The following is a 25,368-nucleotide window of genomic DNA, read 5'->3' as shown; positions in this document are numbered from 1 at the left end:
CATTCATTCATTCATTCATAAAGTACGTAATCGTAATATATATATATTAAACGAAACAAGAGGTAACGGTTAGTTTATGATTTGCTCTTGACTACTAACGTCGTGTACAGCATGGTGAAACAACGATATCCAAACGACATGAAGAAGAAGAAAGTAAAAACTGTTGGATGGAAAGATGTTATAAAGGCTGTACAAAAAGCTATTCGAGGGGAATACAATCCTCGTGTAGCTATTACTAAGGCATTACGCGCAGCAAGAGCGAGAATTTCTCCAAAGTGCAGAGCAATATTTAGTAAACGTGCACAAACTATTCCTGTACCAAAATGAGGAGGATTTCTTCCTGCGCTGTTTGCTGGCCTAGTAGCTTTATGGACATTGCTAGGTGGTGCTAGTGCTGTAGCGAGAACTGTCAAAGCTGTAGAAGAAGAGAAACAACAGTTGAAAGAGAGTGAACGTCATAAAAAGACGATGGAGGCAATTGCATTACGAGGCAAAGGTGTGAACATGAAGCTAGCGCCATACAAGAAAGGTCTTGGTATCTACATTTCTCCAAAAAACGTCTACTGAATGCACTGCCAATTCGAGTTCTAACGCATGATTATGTTTTTACGTTTGCTAAACAACTAGGAATTCATTATTTTCGGGGAGTGTATATGCGCGATCAACTACCAGCGCGCCCACGTGAAAGTGAATGTGCCGTAATTAACTTGAACAACAGTCGTGAACCTGGAACTCATTACGTTGCTTATGTAAAACGTAAATCTAAAGTATGGTATCTTGATAGCTATGGAGACTTACCTCCTCCTTTTGAGCTCATACGTTATTTCGGAAGCAGTGCAGACATTGTTTACAATAAAAACCGTGTGCGAAACCTTCATACACGCATGTGCGGACGATTATGTCTTATGTTCTTATATCAAACCCAGACAGTAGAGAAAGAGCATTAGTGTCTACGTGATGACTAACAGTGAAATAACGTTTGCTGTATGTGGAGAAGGACCTGAAACAACCGTCTACTTTAATCCGCCAATCGAACTTCGCTATCAGCCGCATAATCTTGGACTAGTATCGTTTGAAAGCTACAATAAAATCTATAATGTGCGTAATGGTGTAAACAAGTTCTATTACGATGAGTATGTGCTAACACTACCCTCAGGTAGTTATTCAGTAGACGATATTCATGACTATATTGAAAGTACGTTAATTGATCAGTTTGGAGAAGATAGTTTTAGTAATCATAATTACAAGTTCTCAATCACTATAAGCAACATTACACATAAATGTGTTATTGAATCATCATTTAAGATTGACTTCAAATCACAACCTGATTCGATTGGACCATTGCTTGGATTTTCATCGAGGGAGCTCCTACCGAACGTACATTACGAGTCTGATCAACCTATAACACTCTTCGATGATTATCATGTGAACATTACTTGTAATATTATTACAGACTTGAATAGTAATCTACAACCTTCACACGTCCTGCACGACTTTACTGTTACAGAGGAACGTGGATATACTATTTGTGAGAAACCAGCAGTAGTTCTTTATCATCCTGTGTCTGTAAAACACATTAGCAACATTACTCTTAGACATGTAAATAAACAACATAATCAGCTTATTCATTTAGATGGGCACGCGTACGTAGCTTACAAACTACATCTTAAACCAGTATGAAAAACATCTATAAAACACGGTGTACATTCCGAAGACATACTACATGTGTGCAGAGACTCATCGAGTTAACATATACCCATAAGCAGATACTCCAAGATTTAGGATATAAATTACTACAACAGAATGGAAGAAATGATAGACATTATGAATACAGTAGAAACTCGTGAAGGTGTAGTACGAAGTGAGCTTCATTCCTATCAACCTTTTACGTTTGGATTAAATAACAATGATGAAATTCATTTTATTATTAATCAGCAAGATGTATACACCTTACCACACGAAAGCTACCTCTATATTGAAGGACGACTAGAAAATTCGGATGGAAGTGGACCTAGCACTTCACAACTAAACAACCATGCTCTAGATTTTCTCTTTTCTGAAACGCGATCTGAAGTAAATAATGTTGAAATAGATCGAACGAAGAATGTTGATATTACAAGTGCAATGAAACTCTACCCTTCTTTCTGTGATAAAGAAAGTAATAATTTCCGGATGGTTGGATGGTTTCCAAAAATAACTAACAACTGGATGATTAGTGAAGATGGAACTTTTACGGGTATGTTATCACTGAAACATATTTTTGGATTCGCAGAAGACTTTATACGTATTATAATCAACGCAAAACAAGAGCTTATTCTAATCCGTGATCGAAGTGATTACAATTCTCTTAAAGCAGTAGAAGCACCAGTAGAATCGAAAAATACACTTCATCGTATACTGTGGAGGATTCCACATGTAACCTTATCTGATCGTGAAAAACTTCGATTGCTGAGGATTGTAGAAAATGATACATCATTACCTATACGTTTTCAGCGGAATTACGTATCCCTACGAAAACATAGACACTAACTTTGAGAAAAATAAGTTTGGGATGCTCTATGACATGTTTTGTAAATTTCAATCATCGTATTATCAGAAAGAAGATCGTCCGCTATTTACACCTCATGAATTTAAAAATAAAGCACCGATTGTAGTTATAGACTGCTTTTATCATGAAGAATCTATAAAAGAATCTCCAGTTCATATTCGTTTAGAATTTGAAACATCTGGAAACATTCCTGCTAACACAGTAGCCTATTGTCTTATTATTCATATGAGTGATGTTAATTACCATCCGCTAACGAATTTTGTTACGAGACTATAAATAAGAATAGCTCTTTATCATTTACATTAGTGTGTGCTTCGACATCGTACGCTATGGAACAAAACTGTAAATGTGCATGCTGTTTGCATGCTCATACGCAACATCTTATTTATCTTATACGAGTGAGTGAGGCTATTAAGATGTTCTATAAACATAGATCATCGATGCCCAAATATCTTATCCAATACTTACCACCAGGATTTTGATCTACGTACGCTGCCTCTTACGTACATAATTTTGGACATCCTTCCTCTACACAGTAAGATGTCGATCGAAGTAGCTGTATGCAGAACTTGTCAACGACATTACAAGCATCGAGGAGAAAATGGAGATGATGATTGGGATGGACCAAATCCGAGGATTGAACACTGTACACAGTGTATGAATGAACTTTATCTAGTACCTCATGATGATGATGATAATGATGATGATGATTCCGAAGAGGAATAACAACAAGGTAAGAAGTGTATAATCTTCTCTGTTTAATTTGAATGTTGCAGGAGGCATACTGCAAAACGTTGTTAAGAAGCATACCAACCTTATCAGCAGCAAAATGAACACATTCGTAGTACATTGTAAATAAATATTTGATCACATTCAAAATGTTGTACTTATTGCATTCCTTTCACCTACTCGCTCTTAAGTAAACGATCAGGTCTAAACATGCACAATGACGTCATCACTGCAGCACGTGCTTACTCTAGCTTTCCCGATGCATGTTTAAACATTCGATAAAGTTAGGCCTTAACAGAGGAAGAGGCTATAACAGCCACCGCCATCTTCTGTCGTAGGCACCTAAGTGCTAATTAGTGACGTAGTAGCTGTAAAGATAGCAGCACGGTACTCTGTTGAATAAAGATGGCTGCTGTCGAATAGAATTGTCCGCCACCACATTTCAACTAAAGAGTGCAGCACCGAGGTAAGCGATGTAAGATAGCGGTAGCCGTGTTGATTAAAGATGGCAGCTTGTCAAATAGAATTTTTCAAATTATCCGCCACTACATTTCAACTAAAGAGGGCAGCACTGAGGTTTGCGATGCAAGAAGGAGGATGACAGCTGTCACGTGGATTTTCAATTACCAGCAGTGTCGTAAAGAGGGCAGCACTAAGGTTAGCGATGCAAGATGGCGGATGACAGCTGTCACGTGGAATTGACCGCCACCACATTTCAAAGGTATGTAGCTAAAGAGTGCAGCACGATGTTCCATTGATTAAAGATGGCTGTTGTCAAATTGTCCGCCACCACATTTCAACTAAAGAGTGCAGCACTGAGGTTTGCGATGCAAGATGGCGGATAACAGCTTGTCAACTAGAATTTTTCAACTAGTCCGCCTCAAAGGTAAGTAGCTAAAGAGGGTAGCACTAAGGTTTGCGATGCAAGATGGCGGGTGACAGCTGTGACGCAGAAATTGTCCACTACTACGATAAAGAGTGCAGCACGGTGCTCTGTCGATTAGAGATGGCTGCTTTTCAAATTGTCCGCCACCACATAGAGTGCAGCACGGTGCTCTCTTGATTAAAGATGCTGCTGTAGATTTTTCAAATTGTGCGCCTCAAAGGTAAGTAGCTAAAGAGTGCAGCACTGTGCTCTCTTGTTTAAAGATGGCGGATGACAGCTGTTGAAAAAGCACGTGAGTTTGTAAAGCACTTCGAAATTGCCGCCACCACATTTCAACTAAAGAGTGCTGCACGGCGCTCTCTTAAATAAAGATGGTGGATGACAAAAAGCACGTGAGTTTGTTTCCAAACAAGAGAATGCGGAATTTGCCACCACCACATTTCAACTAAAGAGTGCAGCACGGTGCTGTCTTGATTTAAGACGGTGGATGACAGCTGTCAAAAAACCATGTGGGTTTGTTTCCAAACAGGAGCACGTGGAATTTGCCACCACCACATTTCAACTAAAGAGTGCAGCACTGTGCTCTCTTGATTAAAGATGGTTGATGACAGCTAACGGAACTTTTCAAATTGCCCGCTACTACGTGCTTAAGGTAGTAGCCATAAAGAGGGCAGCATGGTGCACTGTAGATTAAAGATGGCGGATGACAGTTGACGAAATTACCTGCAAGAGGGCAGCACGGTTCGCTCTTGATTAAAGATGGCGGATGACAGCTATCAAAAAAGCACGTGGATTTGTTTACTGATTCAAATCTCGCGCTAGTAAGGTTAAGTTGGCAGCGCTAAGGTTTAGGCCCGTCAAGATGGCAGTACTGAGGTTTGCGATACGTTGTTTTCTGTCAAAAAGCACGTGGCTGTCAAAAAAGCACGTGGATTTGTTTACCGATTCAAATCTCGCGCTAGTAAGGTTAAGTTGGCAGCACTAAGATTTAGACCCGTCAAGATGGCAGCACTGAGGTTTTGCGATACGTTGTTGTCTGTCAAAAACCACGTGGCTGTCAAAAAGCACGTGGATTTGTTTACCGATTCAAATCTCGCGCTTGTTAGGTTAAGTTGGTACCACTAAGGTTTAGGCCAGGCAATATGGCAGTACTGAGGTTAGCGATGCGTTGTTGTCTGTCAAAAAGCACGTGGCTGTCAAAAAAAGCACGTGGCTTTGTTTACCAATTCAAATTTCGCGCTAGTAAGGTTAAGTTGTCAGCACTGGAAGAGGCCCCTGGGAAGGCCCCTCGGGAGGAGGAGGATGAGCAGGCCCCTGGGAGCCGGAGGAGGAGGAGGCCGCAGAATCCCTGTATTATACTACTCACGCTAATTAATTCATATTTGTACCATAATTAAATTGTCACAAGGTACTTAAATCATAATTAAATCGTACATAAACTGATCAAAACAACCCATCTTAAATTGAAACACTCCCTAGCTAAATATTTCAATAGAGGTATAAGGGGTATCCGTCCTGTAGACATCTCTCGTAAGTCTGGCACCTCACGTAGCTTAATTATATTACTTACCACTCTTGAAATTATCAATACTGGGTGAACTACAACCTACCTTAAATTATCAGTCCCTGAATCTACTAAACTACTGGTCTCCTGGCGCATTAAGTGACTACAAGTTTCCCAAAATGAAGTAAATAAGTAAATATTCAACCGCATGCAAATCTCCTAGACTATAGTTTCCCCTATTTACAATTAAATCACTCAGACCTGCTATTAATTTAAATAAGAAATAAAAACTACGTGCTCGTCTCTGGCACTTCTATATTCAAATAAAATTACATCCCTAACATTATAGCGTCAGCTTATGATAAATAACTCCCGTCCCTTCTAATCATGCCATTTGAATATGAATAATACTCATCTCCATCATCTGACGACAACTTGGTCAGCTAGGGCGGTCCATGTCGGGGTTTCCTGCTGACCCATTGGCACCAAGGTGATCACTGGTAGCTCCATTTCACCTTCAAGCCGTATGTCCATGGTTCTTGATCGATTAAATCGCTTGCAGTATCCTGAGCTCAGAGCACGACACTATTTATTTTCACAATATGCTTAATTGCGTTCAACGTGGGCGTCCAGCCACGATTTCGGATTAGTACTTTGTAATCCGCGGTTCGGTATCAAATTCCTTGTACCTCTCAGCCATTATTTATTTATTACTACCCGACACAGTCATGCGGTAGTAATAATAATAATAATGTTACAATTCGAACTGAGTGTTCGCGACACGTCACAGTTTTAAAAGTTTAATTACTAGCGTCACGTATATGAACTCTATGCAGTATTCACACGAATTACTCTATTGCATTGGAATTTTAAGTCTGAAGTCACAGAACAAGGGATTAATAGGAGCTCAGCTAAACATAGCTTTGCCCTTGGTGAGCTGAGAGTCCCGAATGACTAGCTGCCCCTTTGGCATTGCTTTTTACAAGAAGTCAATTTCCCCCACTCTAAATCTGCATATGGCCTATCCACGGCCCACTAGAGGTCAAATAGTACGACCATCAGGTGACCAGTATTCACCTGATGTGATTGAGACATCTCCGTACGATTATTCTTCGTAGGATCTCCTGTAATTAATTAAAGATTTTCCTACTGTCCCTTCCACACTAGGGTGAACTTTCGCATCAAGGAGGTGTCATGACAGTAAGCAGATGGCCCCCGGTACTTTTCCACGCAGAAATAACACAGTATTCTTTCTCTGTCCGAAGGTTATCAAGTAAGAGGACATTAGACACTCTAAATAAATGCCCCAATTATAGTTATCTCTTTTAAATCGGAATATGACTCCAGAATTCAGATTTCATTAATTTTCACATCGTAAACAATCAAGTTGGCTAGGCTGAATTAAAGATGGCTCCCATATTTCGTTTCGAAAAAGTTTTCCTCCCCTCACTTTCTTGGTCGCGAGGTAGGGATGACTTCTCTCAAGTTACGTCACGGTGAACCACCGATTGCAGCCCCACCCAAGACTACACAGGCTCGACTCTGCTGCGGGCTCCCCGCTGGACAAAGAAAGATACTGCACAATAGATCGCAAATAATATAATTCTTTAGAAAAAATTTTGTAGACTTATTTTATCGGTCTCAATGATATAGATATTAATTAATTTCGATGTTCCTCTCCACAAGTAGCATTGCGTCTGCAATTTAAATGACCAGTCTTAACCAAAGGTCCCTGTCGGGTGCAGTATAATGTATCGTTTCAATTCGTGATGGACCAAACAAAGTACGCAGTTTGTTACGGTGCCTATTTTATACTCACTAATGGGTCAATGGGCCTCTGTGTGAACACTTACATCCGTCTATGTAAATCGACGTGTTATAATATGCTAAAAGGAAATCTACCTTACTTGAAATAAAATGCAATAAGAGAGAAAATGTAATTTATTTATCATGAAACCAAAGTTATGGAAGTTAAACGAATGATGTGAATCATCAATGACCAAAGGAAAATTTTACATAACAGATGACAGATAATTTTATATGAGTTGTGAACTAAACCTAGGACTTCCTTAGCAAACCTATACGTTACTACTCTTGAATTATTCGAATTTAAATTTACCGTTTTTATGAAAGAAAGGAAATAAAGGAAAATTAAACATGAAAATTATTACATCGGATTTCAAAAAACACGGTTGGTTGATTCACTTGACCCGTGAAAATTCAGTTTTCGTGGCCGGACTCTGAGTTTTTCTTTAACTAAGGTTATCCACCTATTATCAATATCACGTAGGATACCACAGCTACCGAATGGACCCGTAATCGAGTAAAAACAGCCTCTAGTTTTATTTGAATCGACCATTCTACAATTCGAAAAAGTAATTACACGGAATAGTGCTCCAAAGTTCAATAACACTGAATATTGTAAAATTCAAAAAACAAATTGATCGCACCATGTTGCGTCACAATAAGACACCATTAAAACATGTTACATTGACCATTTTAAAAATGCATTTACTTTATATGTTCCATTGAACCACAAAACCAATTAACGAAATTATAGTTAATATTGAGGCTAATAAACAACTAACTTGTAGGTTATCTTTCAAATAAAATTCTAGGGGATCCGTTTTCTGTAATGTCATGTATTTGCCAAATTTTTATATATTTATCCGTTTCAGGTTAATTGGAGATCGTATCAGTAGTATTTAGCTTTGGTGTCTGTGTGTCTGTCCGTTTATCAGTTTGTCTCTTTGTTCCGCCATCACGGGTAAGCGGCTGAATAGATCTCGACCAAACTTCCTATTTAGAGTCTAAACCTCCAGGAGCAGATTTCGATATACACATCATTTATAAATTACTGAAGAATCTCTTTAAATTTTCTCTTACGCTATTGAATATATCTCGACCAAACTTCATATTTGGAGTCTGCTCATTCAAGAGCAGGTTTCGATATGCATATCATTTAAAAATCACTGAACAGAATGGGGGTTTATAAGAAGAGTAGAAGAGGGGTTTTTCATTTTCCCTTACACTATTGATTGTATCTCCACCACACTTCATATTTAGTGTCTACTCATCCAGAAGCAGGTTTGGATATGCATATCATTTAAAAATCACTGAATAGACCGGGGGTTTATACGAAGAACAGAAGATTTTTTTTTTCATTTTATCTTCCTCTGTTGATTATATCTAGAACAAACTTCATATTTAGAGTCTACTCATCCAGGAGCATGATTAAATATGCATATCATTTTAAAATCACTAAATAGACTGGGGGTTTAGAGGAAGACCAGAGGTTTGTTTACAATTTCTCTTACACTATTGGTTATATCTCAGTCAAACTTCATATCTAGAGCCTACTCATCCAGGATCCCTCTGTGGGTGGTGGTGGTAGAATAACACCCACGGTATCCCCTGCCGGTCGTAAGAAGCGACTAAAAGAAGTCCCAGGGGCTCTGGCCTTTGGAACGTGGGTTGGCGACCACGGGGCCCTTAGCTGAATCCTTGCATTTCTTCCACTTACTTGTGGCAGGCTCCTCACTTTCATCTATCCTATCTGACCTTTCATGGTCAACTCTTGTTCTTTTCCGACCCCGACGCTATTAGGTTTCCGAGGGCTAGGGAGTCTTTCATTTTCACGCCTATCGTGGCCTTTGTCTTTCTTTGACCGAGATCTTCATTTTTGGAAGTGTCGGAACCCTTCCATTTTCCCTCTGATTAGTGTTATATAGAGGATAGTTGCCTAGTTGTACTTCCCCTTAAAACAATAATCACCACCACTACTCATCCAGGAGCAGGCTTTCATATGACGTTCAAAAATCACCGAATACACTGGGAGTTTATAGTAAGACAAGAAGATTTTTTTTTCAATTTTCTCTTACGCTATTGATTATATGTAAAAATCTGTAGGCTATATGTGAAACGCCCCTTCATTTTAAATACATGTTGTACATAATTTCACTTACTCTTCAAATGACGGAAAAAATTACTATTTCTGCGGGCTTATGCTCTGCAGCCAATGACGGACACCTCGAAGATGTACAATTATATGAAGGATCCATAATAGGAGAAAATCAGAGGATGCGACATATTCCTTTCGGCTTTAAAATTACCCCCACCTAAAATAACTGAACGCCTAGGTAACGTGAGGTAGAACTTTTCCCTTGTCTGTCTGTCTGTCTGTCTGTCTGTCTGTCTGTCTGTCTGTCTGTCTGTCTGTCTGTCTGTCTGTCTGTCTGTCTGTCTGTCTGTCTGTCTGTCTGTCTGTCTGTCTATTCCTAAAAGAGGAAAACTACCGGACTTACTTCAACCAAGCTACGTAATTGGATTTTACTCATCCAGGATTGTGTTATCAGGTGCATATGTCATGGTAATCACATGGAGTTGGGAAGATTATTCTCAAATATTTTTGTTAACATTAGGTCTATCAAAAGACTGTATCCAACAAACGTCTAAGAATATGTTATTTCCGTTCCTTTATGCTATGTACGTATTTACCATACGACGGATAATTATGCAGATGAATCCGAAAAATTGAATTTTTAGTCCATGTCCCGTGGGACATATCGTGCTTGTCACTTCAAAGTGGGCAACGAGAAAAGCTAAGGAGCCATTTTACTATTTTCTATGAGAGATATTAAGTGTTCCCGACAGGGACATGAACCAAGGACTGGTAATTATGGGGACGCCTATTTCTTTGTCCGGCAGCGAGTTCGCGGGAACTCGTAGCTTGGGACGCCACGAGTGTGGTCGAGCCAGGGAAATCCCGAAGCTGAATATAAGGAGAAGTCATCCCTACCTCAGGGTGCTGGCGAGTGGGAGAGGTACATTTTTTCGCATCGAAATATGGGAGCCATCTTTAAATCAGCATGACCAAATTCGTCCTCTACAATGAAACAATTATCATACCGCAAGATGATTCAAAAGAGCTGGTCGTGATTTGGTAATTTATTTATACTGTGTGATGTCCTTTTTAGTAATAAGTCTCTGCTAAAAGAAGGAATACTTGGTTATGTAACAACGGAACGTTACTTGGGCCATGTGGTTTATCTCTTGACACTCACTTGACAAGAGGAATAATATGAGTGAAGGTGAAGTTGGAGAAAGAAATTTATTGATTACCAGGACTACTACGGTCTAAGATAATGGGTTGAGTAGTGAATACTATGTGCGGGTCATGTCGTGAACTTGTATCTTACTTCTGGAAGCAAGCCATGTGTCTGCCAGCAGTGGGAGATCCTAATGACCACATGTGGAGATTTTGTGCATATTCATGTCTTTATTTACAGGTCCCAAACGTGGCATTTTATTTATATGTGTTTTCAAGCCTTTATGGCTTGAATTGTGATTGTGTGAGATATGATGGTTGATATTTGTTTGTTTTCTTTCTTTGGTATATTTGTCAACGTAATCAGCGTTGTATTAAATTATTTTGTGAATTTAATTAGCTCGATAGCTAAGTAGAGGTCGCTGGATATTCATGCAGTCAATTTGCGTGCGGACGGTCGCACTTTAGAGTCTGTGTAGTTATAAGTACAGCAAGGAATAGCGTTGTAATTGAATTGTTTTTATTATTAACAATATAATATGTATATAGTGGATCGATTACTAGTGTGATTAACAATCCACCGAGGTCATGTAGAGGCACTTAACCAAGCGCATCCCAATGGGAATATGACATATAAGCGAAGTTTGCGTCAACTCAATTTAAATAAATGTAATCATCCGAAGTCACTCCCAAGTCATGTGTTTCGTTATTAGGGCCGAGTCCCAAGTGTATAAATTTTTGTGTTAATAATATAGACATGTGCGCGGCACATATTTTTTTATTTGGCCATCAGGCCTATGTTTTGATATTTCGTGGTGTTAGTGACTGATGTTTATGTCTTAGATTAATAAATCCATTTTACCCGATTTCTTTCTCTTATTCACGAGATTTATGTACCCGTCTTCCTGTTAATGTACTTACGGTATTTACCTCTTGGAGCGATTAGATTAATTAGCCTTGCCCATTTTGTTTATCGAACGGTAACCATGCGTTCTTCCGCGACTAGGCCGGGTTATTTTGAAGACAGGTACGGTACAAGGTGTCACTCAGATTTGTTTACATTTGAGTATTATTATGTTGTTTGCCCAGTGTAATTAGGGAATAGCTTTTTTTTTTGCTAGTTGTTTTACGTCGCACCGACACAGATAGGTCTTACGGCGACGATGGGACAGGAAAGGGCTAGGAGTGGGAAGGAAGTGGCCGTGGCCTTAATTAAGGTACAGCCCCAGCATTTGCCTGGTGTGAAAATGGGAAACCACGGAAAACCATTTTCAGGGCTGCCGACAGTGGGGTTGGAACCTACTATCTCCCGAATACTGGATACTGGCCGCACTTAAGCGACTGCAGCTATCGAGCTCGGTTTAGGGAATAGCTTCAGTGATGAACGCTAAGTATTCCGTACAAGTGAAGTCATGACTTATTTCGATATAATATGGTAGTACTCAGTCTTATACCACAACATATACAGAGTGAACAAAAAATGCAGCACGTGGAGGTCAGCATGCGGTTCCTCGTCGAAATTCGTGACAAAATTTATCTTGCAAACCTAGTCCTACCAATAGGTTTAATAGAAATTCGAGTTAATAAACGAGGCTCTGGCAACACTGTAACGGCGTGGCCACGCACAGGTCATATGAACTCGGCGCTCTGCCGGAGCTCTCTCATTAGTTCAGTGAGACGAGGTAATGCCATAAATGCCGGTTATGCGTACGCGCCGATGTTCGAGTCGCGTTCGCGCCAATTCTTTTTCAGTTAATGTATCAAATTGTATCCAATGTACACCTCAACTATACAATACACTATGTTCTGTCTTACCGTTACAGTTACCCTTATTTAAACATTCAAACATAGCATGAACTTCTTACAGACGTAAACGACCACTTTGTTTCGCCCATGGCACAAATAAAGCCAATACTTAGAACATAATAGTGGATGCAGTAACATCGTCTCTATCCAATGCGGTGCAAGGAAACACAATACAATACAGTAGGTAGGCTACACTGGATGGCCCATTATGTTACGCACAATAATTCCACAGTGTACGTGTGACGTCCAGTCTTTTCTTCACAGAGCCGGTACGTACACTTACGAGCAACGTTCACTTCACAGCAGATGTTCAAAGCGACCACCTTGCATTTGCAAACACTTCGCCACTCGCTGAAGCATACTTTGCCGGACCCAACGCAACACACCTATATCCACCATTGCCGATGCAGCATCCGCGCGAGCTATTAGGTCTTGTATATCCATGGGTGGAGTACTATAAATATGTTCCATTAAGAGTCCCCACAAATAAAAATCCAGTGGATTAAGGTCTGAGGAACGTGGAGGCCAGAACATTGGACCTCCACGCATAATCCATTTCCCTGGAAATGCTTCAGTTTACCAGTTACGCATCGTCATTCCAAAGTGTGGCGGTGCGCCATCATGCTGAAACCATAGCCGTCGCCGAACACCAAGTGGAACATTTTCTAAAGCGTCAGGCAAAGTATTGGCCAGAAACGTACGATAGCGGGGCGCATTCATCTTGTCCGGCCTAAAAGCACTCCTCTCACTTTTCCAGCCCACAGGTTTATGCCTATGCGTGCCTGAAAGCCACGTTCATGGGTGACATGTGGGTTGTGGTCAGACCAATAACAGCTGTTGTGATGGTTGAAAAGGCCTTCCCGAATGAAGCTACATTCGTCACTCCATATCACGTTCTTTATAAAATGTTCGTTATCTTCAACTTGTTGCAAAAGCCATTCACAGAACGCTACTCGTTGAGTGCGGTCTTCTGGCCGCCGGTGTTGAGTTAACGTGTAATGATATGGATGCAGTTTTTCGTCATGCGACACATCAACAACCAGTTTTGAGATACCTGGAACTGCCTTACAATATCACGGGAACTTCGCCGAGATGATTGGTGAACGGCTTCAAGAATGTCGTCATCTGTTTGTGGAATACGTCTAGTCCTTACACGACCTCCTTCCACTACTTGTGGACAAAGATTACCGGTTTTCCGCAGGCGTTGCTCAAGGCGACGAAAAATATTCTTATCAGATTGGCGCCTTTGAGCGTACCGTGCTGCATACTCACATGCAGCCGCAGAAGCTTGGTTATCTGATGCACCCAACACTAAAAGCATATCGACGTATTCGCCGTTGTGTACTCCATCAGGAAGCCGCCCTACATGCACTTGACAGGACCACACCTTCATATACATTTCCTAATTATAAGATTCTTCTCATGTGAGATGAACTTTAGGGTTATTTCTTAGGCGATATCTAGTATCACTGATGACTGACTGCAGGCATATGAGTTACTATTTTGAGGCAGAGTCTTCATATAAAGTAGACCATGTAAGCCCTATTCCTTTTATTAAAGTGCGGAGTTACTCTGTATGAAAGTAATGATGAAATACGAATAGTGGATTACGAGTTAGGTTAAAGGTGGTGAGATAATCTTCACACCCGAAACGTCAGATCCCTATGTAGGAAGTCAGTCAGTGATAGAAAGCCTACGTTCGAAATACTGTCAATATAGTGTGAGAAAGGTTAGTTTCTTTAATGTATTGGTGAATTGTACACAACGTCAGAATGGAAGTTAGGTATGTGAGTGATGGTATATGACTGAAGAAGAGTAAGATAGAGATCGTTCATATGAAGTGCTTGCCATATAAATGAAGGTGGTAATGTTATTTTTGGAATTATGAAGGAATCAAAGCTGTAATGGAATAAGTAAGTTCACAAGCCATGATGAAGGTAAGAGATACGTCGAGTGAGAATAGGATGAGATATATATATATAAGGTAATTGAAATGCGATATTAATTTAAAGTGTGAAACAATAGTTATTTAATGAAAGTGATAATGTGAGATTGGTAATTAATGATGGTAGTAGTTGTTGTTCTTCGTGAGTATAATTATGGTCATGTTGATGTGGACATAGTATCCCAAGTTGAGCTTTATGAAGTGTTTAGTGAATTTATTAAGTTTTCCTTCAATTATTTACCTATGAATAAGCACAGACTAGGTTAGAATACGATCGAAATGACATCCGTCTGTTGACAATTATGCGTGAACTCACCAATGGATTCCTAACTAGGAGGATAAGTTTGAACGTGGTTGTGCACTGCGTGGTTAGTCGACTCATGCATTCAGTTGAATTGATCATACTGTCATGTGTTTGACTATTATCATGTGACAACAGGCTGTCATGCTTACAAACGCAGTTACACGACTGGAACTAGGGACCTGACGTCACACACAAAAAACCTGACGGAGATTCGAGCCGTAGCTCCATGGTGCATGTGGGTTTGATAACCCAGCCGTCTACTCAGTGAGCTGCGACGGCGGGTACGGTAGAGCGGGATGATGCACGTTTCTCTATTACATTCTGATGCACTGCAGGACGTGACAGTGTTGCCAGCTTCTCGTTTTCGACTTGTTTTCCAACAGCACCAAATCCGATTTGGCTATAGAAACATCTGTCTTGCAATGGGATGAGGAATCGCATGCCGACCTCCAACTGCGGCATTTTTTGTTCACTCTGTACTTTCAACAATCCACAACAATGTAAAAAACGATTCCTGAACTCGCCTTTATATGTTTATCATTCTTCATCATCATCATCACGATTCAATAAACCACATTGATTTATTTTAAACTTAAAAGAAATTTTTGTTCTCATTCAGTTACACGATACACGTCTTCTCCTGCCCTTCATGCCGCTAAGTTATTTTATATTTGATGCCCACTTGATTATAACCCATTAAGCGACACTGATGATCTAACGCCGGAGACCCACAGGATTACGGGGTGGGTGCATAAAGGAGGTATCATCAGTGCCCGAGCTCCACGACAGTGGTCAGAGTGCAACCTGAAAACCATGAAGAATTTCGCACAACTTCAGACCAGGAACATATTAAATTCGGAAATCGTCATCATTCTCTCTTGACTCTGTTCAGCTTCATCATATTTCACGTTACTGCCACGTGCTTTCGTACGAAAATATCATTTTACCATGTCGTATTAAACGTGTGAATAGAACCATTTTACTTCGCATAAATTTCTGAAAGTAACATGAAATCCACTGCAAATTACCGTGCAAAAATGGTTACAAATGCTAGTGTTATAATAAAATTGTAAATGAAAAATTCAATAAGCAATCATGAATATTAATTAAATTAATTTAACACACCGTTTATGAACGAAAACAAAGAAAAGATAAAGGAAAACGTCAACCCCTATGATTAGCATCATAAGTCAGAACTGAAATTAATAATCAACACCATCATCGCTGGAAAAATAACGTAATGTATCTTTACTAATCTCTACCATTATCCAACAAAAAATGTATAAATGATATTAATTTTGTAATCACTACCAAACTTATGGCAAAAAATAAATAAACGACTTTAATAAACACTACCATCCCCATGGCAAAATGAAAATAAACTGGATTTGGTAATCACTACCATCACTGTAAAATGAAGGTAACTCATACTGAATTTAATATTCACTATCACCAATCTGGCAAACCAACGTAAACTATCAAATGAAAATCAACAACATCAATCTGGTAAGCTAAAGTAAAACTATCACTGAATTTGGTAATCGAAAATAACATTAAACATGGTAAACCAAAGTTAAACTGTGAAAGAGTTTAATAATCAATACCATCGACGTTAATGTGTAGTTAAATTTACAAAGAGTACAATAATATCTGTACCATCGACGTTAAACTGAAGTTAAATTATAAAATTGGATCGAATTAATTATCTCTCCGATTATATGAATATTGAGAAATTAGCCGTCTGCAAAATGTTAAAGTATCCCTTATCGCACACGCAAATCCTAGATCAGAGTGTCACAGGTCTAGCCTCGCAAATCACACATGGAAGAGTCGGTGCGTCTAACCGCAAGTTACTCGAAGCTTTTATAACCTCCTTGTCTTGTGGGAATCTCTAGCGAGATGTGGCACAATAATTTGTAATTTTGCAATCTGATGGATTTCGCACACAATTCTGATGTCTACATAGTACTGGAAATTTCGGGCATCATGAATTTCTAGGTCCCATATTTTTATCATCACTCTAAAGAAGAGGCGCTCACGCTGGGCATTTCGTCCCGCAGGCGCACAGCACTGTTTTAAGCGGGCGGGCAGGCAGGCGATGAACGTATGCTATTGAGCAACAGTGACGTTGTGGTTACGTCACAGGCCGTGAGGGTTGGCCGAAGTTCTCCTAGTCACTCGAAAGATGACGTTCATTCAAATTTCCCGCAAATAGCATTAACGTGGCGCTAGTAGCGGCCCCATGACGTTGCACATCAGGTTTGCTTTAAATACGGTCTGTACTGTGCAAGGGCAAGGCACATCATACTCATCTTTAAGAATTGTATCACCCCATCCATCAGTCTGCATTGTAAAACTCACCAAAATATCAATAAAGTCTTATATATACCAGCACTTAGACAAGACGCAAATCCTCTCCCATCTCCTAACTCTTCACATCCTTTACCCACCTCCTTCTTCCATCACATCTCCCCAACCCGCCCGCATCTCTTGGCCAGAGAGAGGGCGACACCCTCTAGGTGGCCCGCCCCACCCCTTCAGGGTGGGGAATGAAAGCATTGAAGCAAGCAAGCAGTGCAAGGGCACTAGTTACCTGTGAGATTGGACGGAGTGACTGTGAGTGGGTCAAGAATGCGTTTAGGATGACGAAGAGGCAAGTATCAACAACTCACTGCGGTTCAACGATGCCGTATAATAGGGCTACGTGAAGGTGGATTTTCCTCTCGCGCTATTGCAGAACGACTTGTCAGGAATGTCTCCACTTTGCATGCGTGCTGGCAGCAATTGTCATGAGAAAGTATGCTCGCAAGGAGACCGGCTCCTGACGTCCCCGTGGTGCCACTGAGAGGGAGGACCGCTGTATTCGGCGTGCGGCTGTGGCGCAGCGGACTGTGTCTTCAGCAGCAATTCGAGCGGCAGTTGGCACCGCAGTGACGCAATGAACTGTTCGAAATCCAGTGGCGTATACTGAGGGCTACCAAAGCTATCAGTGAAGCCCAAACGTCAATTGAGAATGATGGAAACTAACACACATTATGATGTAAGCATCTGACACATCCTTCCATTTACAACACTTAAAAGCAGTGAGAAAAAACGTCGCACGTATATCTGAGAGTAAGGCATCGGAGACTGATATTGCAGCCCAGACTCTCGTCCATCTCCCCTCAACTCGCCCCGCGCGGCTTGCCGCTGTATATCGGATAGAAGTGGGGACAGGGCGGGATAGGTGTGCTAGGCTTCGGTCCGTCAGATCGCCGCAGCTAACTGTCAACCATGCGTTACCAGGGTTGCAACCGGGAAAAAAATTGTTCCTACTAAATTTTCCCCTAAAATGGTACCTACTAGATTGTGGAAAAAAAGTACTAAATCTTTTTCTCAATTGAGTAGGATTATTCATAAAGGCGGTATAGAAAAAGTATACTTATCAAAAATACAAATTTACTAAAGTAGAAATTTGTAATAATCTGAACTTACCGGTTTTGATATTTATTGTGGAAAGCAGCAATGTTGCAGTTTCAATCACCACCATCCTAACATCCAGTCGATAGTCATTTATTCAAGTTTAGAATATGAACACTATGAATATCCTCCCACATTTCAGTTCAACACACACACACACACACACACACACACACACACACACACACACACACACACACACACACACACACACACACCTTTTTTCTTCATATCTTCCCAAAAGTTGACTGTCTTTCAGAATATATTAACATGCATTTCATATTTTGCTCTTTTCTTAATCCTTGGAAAACACTGCCAAACTGTTTTGAAATGTGAACATTTTGGGCAGATGATTGTTTTAGATTCTCCTTTGTTAGAAGGAGCCCATTCAACATGCAAGATTGGAGTTTGTTTCTCAATTTAATGATATTGATATTAAAAGCAGGAGAAAAGCCATTTTGTTCCAGCAGAAGAATGCCTTCATAAAATTCGTCAAATTTAGAAAGCTGTAGTTGCCTACAGGATTTTTCACTTCAAAAACAAAATTCCAAAATGTAATAAATCTTAGTTTTCTTTCAGCGATTCTATGGACTTGGCTAACCACCATTAACTTCATAAATACTTTCTGTAATTACATTAGGGAAATATGTAGCTAATGGGATTATACTAATGAAACTCCCATCCCTTTTGCAATTTTCTAGGTTCAACCTGGACAGATTTCCTGAAATAGGGTCCCGAAAATCCACCCTCTTACAAACCTGTTCGCAGAATGCAACGTGAAAAGATAGCCACTTGGCTCTGAAAGTTGTTATCAATTTTTTCTTGTTCTTCTGCTGCAGTAGAAGACATTCTACTCTACCTCCGTAAAAGGTACTAATTTCTATAAAAAGAACTAACGTACTTAAAATAACCATGAAGTACTAGATCTAGTACTAAAGTACTAAAGGTCGCAACCATGTGCGTTACTCATCGTATATACTTCCCCACCTCATACTCATAGATAACAGAGTGCTGGTATTAAAGTATGAAGGCTTTCACGGCCGGTGTCAATATAATACAAATCATCCGGGCTATTATGCCGTGGTCCACTCCTCTCGCTTCTTCCAGACGTTTCGATTACTGCTGCGGTAGTCATCTTCTGTGGCGTCCTGTAGATACGCTCTCGTATATCCCGCTGGCTGACTGCGAAAGTTGTTTGGGAAGGAGCTGTATTTATATGTAAATGTGCGGCCTCCAATTGGTTCACGCCGTGCAATTCGACACCTCATTGACTATCTGAAAGCACGACCTGTGATTGGGTCGCACCGAGCAGCCTGACGTTTGGTTGGGTCTCTGAGCACACAGACAAACACTCCATCATTTACCGAGCCCGGAAGTGAGGTCCCATTAGCCTCACAACCGGTCAAGGTTACTGATTCCCCACCATCCTCCGAGTCCGTAACCGAACCCGGAAGTGAGATCTCATTAGCCTCACAACCGGCCAAGGTTACCGACTCCCCACCATCTACCGAATCCGGAAGTGAGACTCCATTAATCTCACAACCGGACAAGGCTACACTTAACAAACACACTCAAACTGGGAGCAGGCGTAACAAACCTGCTTCCCGGTTAAAACCCCCACCAACACCTAACACTCACAGGACACCTACACTTCACCGCCCCTCCACACTCATTACACAGTGCTACAATTGCCTGCAATTGGGCCACTCTGCTGCTTCATGCACAGAGGCTACGAGGTGTAACAGATGTGGCGGCGCTCACCGCCACACTGTTTGCACAATACCTAAAGCCCAGGCGAGGTGCGCTAACTGCGAAGGCAGTCACGCAGCCTCCTATCCTGGCTGCCCCTACTTAAAGCAGGCAATCAAGGCGCACTACAAACATGCACAACACTTACACATACACCCCTCCTCAGTCCCTCAGCCTCTCCTCCGCACAACCAACACCTCAAACCCAGCACCCACCCACACCCCCGCCCCGCCAAGTCTCGATAACCCTACCCTGCTCAACCTTCTCCTCATCCAACTACTCACGTCCCTTAACCAGACCATGCCAAGTCCCCAGTTAATCATCAACTAATCCCCCCCTGCTCAAGCAATACCCAGCACCCAGACGTTTAACTCCTCACCCCGTGTTACAACATCACCCACTCAGACTGCCCTAGCCTTCCTCCCAACAATTAGGCTAATTCCCAATATTATTTATGACAGCAACATTGGGCGTGGTCACCTATTGGATGGGTGACCACCCACCCGATGCTGCTCCCCTTTTCGTTGGCCTCTATTAACTAGAGTACCAACGCCACCCCTCAACCCCCGCCCTATCAGGGCACCCTCCCCAGACCACATTCTGGTCAGTTCGATCCCCCACACAACTCCACACTCCACACTACCGTTATGTCAATTACCATCCCACTAAGAAATAGCACTCAAGGCCTTTAACTGGTCGACGGGCTAAAAACATCATTGGTCCCTCGGGACCACTGATGAAGTGGCTTCACAGAAGAAATTCTTACAACCGACGAGTAGAGAGGCCTTCTGTTCGCCTCGGGACTCTCGTGTATTTGATCACAACAACAAAAAAAAGAACCCATCCTAAGCAGCCATATAGCAGTCATAGAGGAGACACATAACAATCATCTCCTCATCACCCCTCTCAGCAATAAACTCATACCGGCCATCCTCAATAGACTTAAACATGCCAACGTTCCCTCCCCGATTCTAGTAAACCCGGTCATCATGTCATCTGAACCCATCATCGCTGACTCTAACATTCAAGTACCTAGCACCCAAGACTCCGTCATGCAAACTGATCCCACTCCATGCATTCAGAAGCCTACCACTGAAACCAAAGAAAGTCAAACGGACCTTGTCTCTCCAAATATTCCGGAAATTCAACCCCCTCACCCCCCTCCCTCACCAAAGATACTCGAGCCCAGCCCCAAGTCAGATCAAACCACCCAGACGCTGCTAAGAAGAAGACGACGACGAAGAAGACGCCGGACACCTGCTCCAACGCCTACTCCGGACCCTGAAGCAGCCCCTCAGCCAAAGTCCCCTCCTTCTCCTCGCCCCTCCCTGGTCGTGCAGTGCTTCAACTGTCTGCAGCTCCATCACACCGCTGCAACGTGCACAAATACCACCAAGTGCAACAGGTGCGGCGGGCCTCACCGCCACACTGACTGCGAAGTACCACGCGAACAGGTAAAGTGTGTGAACTGCGAGGGACAGCATGCTGCGTCGTTCCCTGGGTGCCCTTACATCAAGAGGGCCGTCAGGTCCCACTACAGGCACGCCAGGCATCTGAACCAACCAAGAGCTCCACCACCACATCTCAACTACTTCACTCCCCAGCCTTTCTCACCTACTTTTCCCCAAGCCAGCCAAGACACTTCTGCCCTACTCCTACTTCTTCTAAACCTAATCTCTCACCAGCCCTCACTACAAGTCCCAGCCATGCCCCCCCGACAAATCTTGGTCCCCTAAAACAGCCCACCTAGGACTCTCGCCTTGCTAAACCTTCCTCTCACAACATCTTGCTCTCTTCTATTGCTACTGCAAACGAACATCAATGTCTCCCAGCCTTGCCCACTAGCACTAGCTTATTAGATTTTTAATAGCTCAGTGATGAGGGGTTTTCACTTCTGACATGGCGGACTCGTTCCGCCATAGACAGATCGATTTTTCCCCGCCAGCGACTACTCCCTGAAGTCTTCACGTCGCAGCTACAGACGAGTAGAGAGGCCAAAGTGTGCCTCGGGACTTTCAATTACTTGAACTCAACAAAAACAAAAAACATAAGACCTCTGATTGGTTCACGCCGTGCAGTATGTCACCATGTTGAATATATGAGGGCATGAATTCTAAATGGATCGCTCCGAGCAGTCTGTCGTCAGATTGAACCTCGGAGTGCAGGTCCTACGACTGGGTCGTGCCGAACAATGGATCCTCTGGTTGGTGGACTGTAATGTACCTGATCTTAGTAAACATCGGTCGTACGTTATATAAAGGGGTAGTACCAGTCCTTCTTCCTACTTTCTATTAAAGTTATCCAGATTTTTATGATGAAGACCTTGGTGGATCGCGCCCTTCGTGTCTCTGAAGCAGACTACATCGAGAAGGAACTACAGCATCTTGCTAGTTGCTTTATGTCGCGCCGACACAGATAGGTCTTATGGCGACGGTAGGACAGGAAAGGGCTGGGAGTGGGAAGGAAGCGGCCGTGGCCTTAATTAAGGTACAGCCCCAGCATTTGCCTGGTGTGAAAATGGGAAACCACGGAAAAAATTTTCAGGGCTGCCGACAGTGGGGTTCGAACCTACTATCTCCCGAATACTGGATACTGGCCGCACTTAAGCGATTGCATACAGCATCTTGATCGAGCCTTACAGACCAATGGCTACACGCTACAAGAGGTCAGGAGAGCACTCCACCCCAGAAGACAGCCAGCGATCAGTAAACGAGAACGTCCCAGAAAGAAAGGTATCGCTTATTTGCCGTATATTCGGGACGTCACGGATCGTATTGGAAGGCTCCTTGAAAGTCACAATGATAAGACCATTTTTCAGCCGACCCGACAGCTACGAAACATGTTACGTTCTGCCAAATATCCACGCGACCATCTAACATCTACTGGGGCCTATAGGATACCGTACAGCTGTGGAGCTGTTTATATTAGCACGACTGGCAGAAGTGTCAATACTCGCCTGACGGAGTACAAAAGGAACTGTCGCTTGGGGCAATACGACAAATCAGCAGTAGCGGAGCATGCACTGTTTGATGGAAAGCATGAGATCCGTTACGAGGATACTGACATACTGGCCACAACATCCCACCTTCCCGCCCGTCTCTCCATGGAAGCAATCGAAATACATAAACATCCGGGTAACTTTAATAGAAAGGAGGAAGGACCGAAACTCAGCAAGATATTTTTTTTTTGTTGATATCAAGTACTTGGGAGCCCCGAGGCACATGTCGGCCTCTCTACTCATCTGTATCAGCGTCGTGGTTGAAACATCACCTCGTAGTCGCTAGCGGGGAAAAAACGATCTGTCGTGACGAACAAGTTCGCCACGTCAGGAATGAAACCCCTCGTCGCTGCACTGTTAAAAATTCTAGTAAAGTAGTGCTAGTGGACAAGGCTGGGAGATGTTGATGGTAAAATTAAGAAGAAGGCAGCATTTATGGTAGGAAGAATTGGCCAGGCGAGAGAACTTGGTGAGATAGTTTAGTGGATTAAGATCTGTCGGGTGGGCATGGCAGGAACTTGAAAAGAAGAGTAGGGAGAGATTAGATTGAAGAGGAGTCGTAGTAGGGCGGAAGAGTCTTGATTTGCTTGGGGGGGAAAGGTAGAAGCGGCGGGTTGGTGGAGTGGTTGAAATGTGGTGTCGGAGGATGTCTCGGCTGAGGTAGATGTCTGGAGTGCCTGTAGTGAGACCTGATTGCCTTCTTGATGAAGGGGCACCCTGGGAACGACGCAGCATGCTTTCCCTCGCAAAACTCAGCAAGGCCTTCTACACCCCTTTATATAACGTACGGCCGAAGTTTACTAAGATCAGGGACATTACAGTCCAGACCAGCTTCTCAGAGGTCCCGAGGGACCAATGAGTGATTTTAGCCCGTCGACCAATGGTTCAGGCCTTGAGTGCTATTTCATAATTTGGTAGTAGGGACATAACGGGTGTAGGTGAACTGGTATTGTTGTGTGGGGATCGAACTGACCAGGATATGGCCTGGGCCCCAGGCGGGGCCAGAGGTGCCCTGAGTAGGGCAGGGGTTAGTGGGGGGTCGTTGGTACTCTAAGGTTAGAGTCCAACGAAGAGGGGGGAGGCAACATCAGGTGGATGGTCACCCATCCAATAAGTGACCATTCCCAATGTTGCTTCATAAGTGATTTTGAAGGTTGGACATAATTATAGGAGGAAGTTAGGGGAGTCCAAGGGGTGCAGGTGTTACAGGGGGAATGATGAGGAGTTGACTTCTTGGGACAGGGAGGTGAGTGTGCGGGGGGGGGATTAGCTAATAATTAGCTGGCGGCTGGGCATGGGCTGGTTAAGGGACGAGAGTACTTGGATAAGGAGTAAGTTGAGGAGGGTGGATTTGTCGAGACTTGGCAGGGCAGGATTTGGGGTGGGAAGAGGAGCTGGGTTCGAGGTGGAGACAGAGCGATGGTGAGGCTGAGGTGGGTGAGAGGAGTGTGCGTGTAAGTGTTGTGACTGTTTGTAATGTGCTCTAATTGCCCGCTTTAGGTAAGGGCAGGCAGGGTAGGAGGCTGCGTGACTGCCTTCGCAGTTAGCGCACCTCGCCTGGGCTTTGGGTATCGTACAGACAGTGTGGCGGTGAGCACCACCACATCTGTTGCACCTAGTAGCCTCTGTGCATGAAGCCGCAGAGTGGCCCAGTTGCAGGCAATTATAACACTGTATGATGAGTGTGGAGGGGCGGTGGTGAGTAGGTGTGCTGTGAGTGTTGGGTGTTGGTGGGGGTTTTGACCGGTAAGCAGGTTTGTTACGCCTGCTGCCGGTTTGAGTGTACTTGTGCAGTGTAACCTTCTCCGGTTGAGAGAATAATGGGGTCTCACTTCCGGACTTGGTAGAAGGTGGAGAGTCAGTGACCTTGGCCGGTTGTGAGACTAATGGGATCTCACTTCCGGGTTCGGTTCCGGACTCGGTAGATGGTGGGGAGTCAGGTACCTTGGCCGGTTGTGAGGCTAATGAGGTCTCACTTCTGGGTTCGGTAGGTGGTGTAGTGTTGGTGAGTGTAGGTGTGTGATGGTCGGGAGGGATGGTGATATCGGACTGAGAGGGTCTGGAGATCTTGGGAGGGAGGCGGGAGAACAGAGTTTGGGTGCTCGCATCCACAGATTGGGCTTTGAGATGGCAAGTGTATGGGAGCAGCTTATGGTGAGTAAGCCGCTTCCAAAGAGTTTGAAAACTATCTTCGGTGTCCGTAAATATAATTACGTAACCGTTCTCAAGTTCCTGCATCAGTTGGATGTGCTTGGAGACAGAAGCTGTAGCCATGGATACGAGCTCTCGGAATTTATTGGGAGGAAGGAAATCCGTCATGGGTGGGATGACCAGAGGTAGGAATGAGGTATTAAGTTCCTGAGGAGAGTGGTAAAGAGGTTTGCGGTAGGGGT

Source organism: Anabrus simplex, chromosome 2, assembly GCF_040414725.1.
Source record: "Anabrus simplex isolate iqAnaSimp1 chromosome 2, ASM4041472v1, whole genome shotgun sequence".
In the NCBI taxonomy this organism is placed as follows: Eukaryota; Metazoa; Arthropoda; class Insecta; order Orthoptera; family Tettigoniidae; genus Anabrus; species Anabrus simplex.
This window is presented reverse-complemented; position numbering follows the sequence as displayed.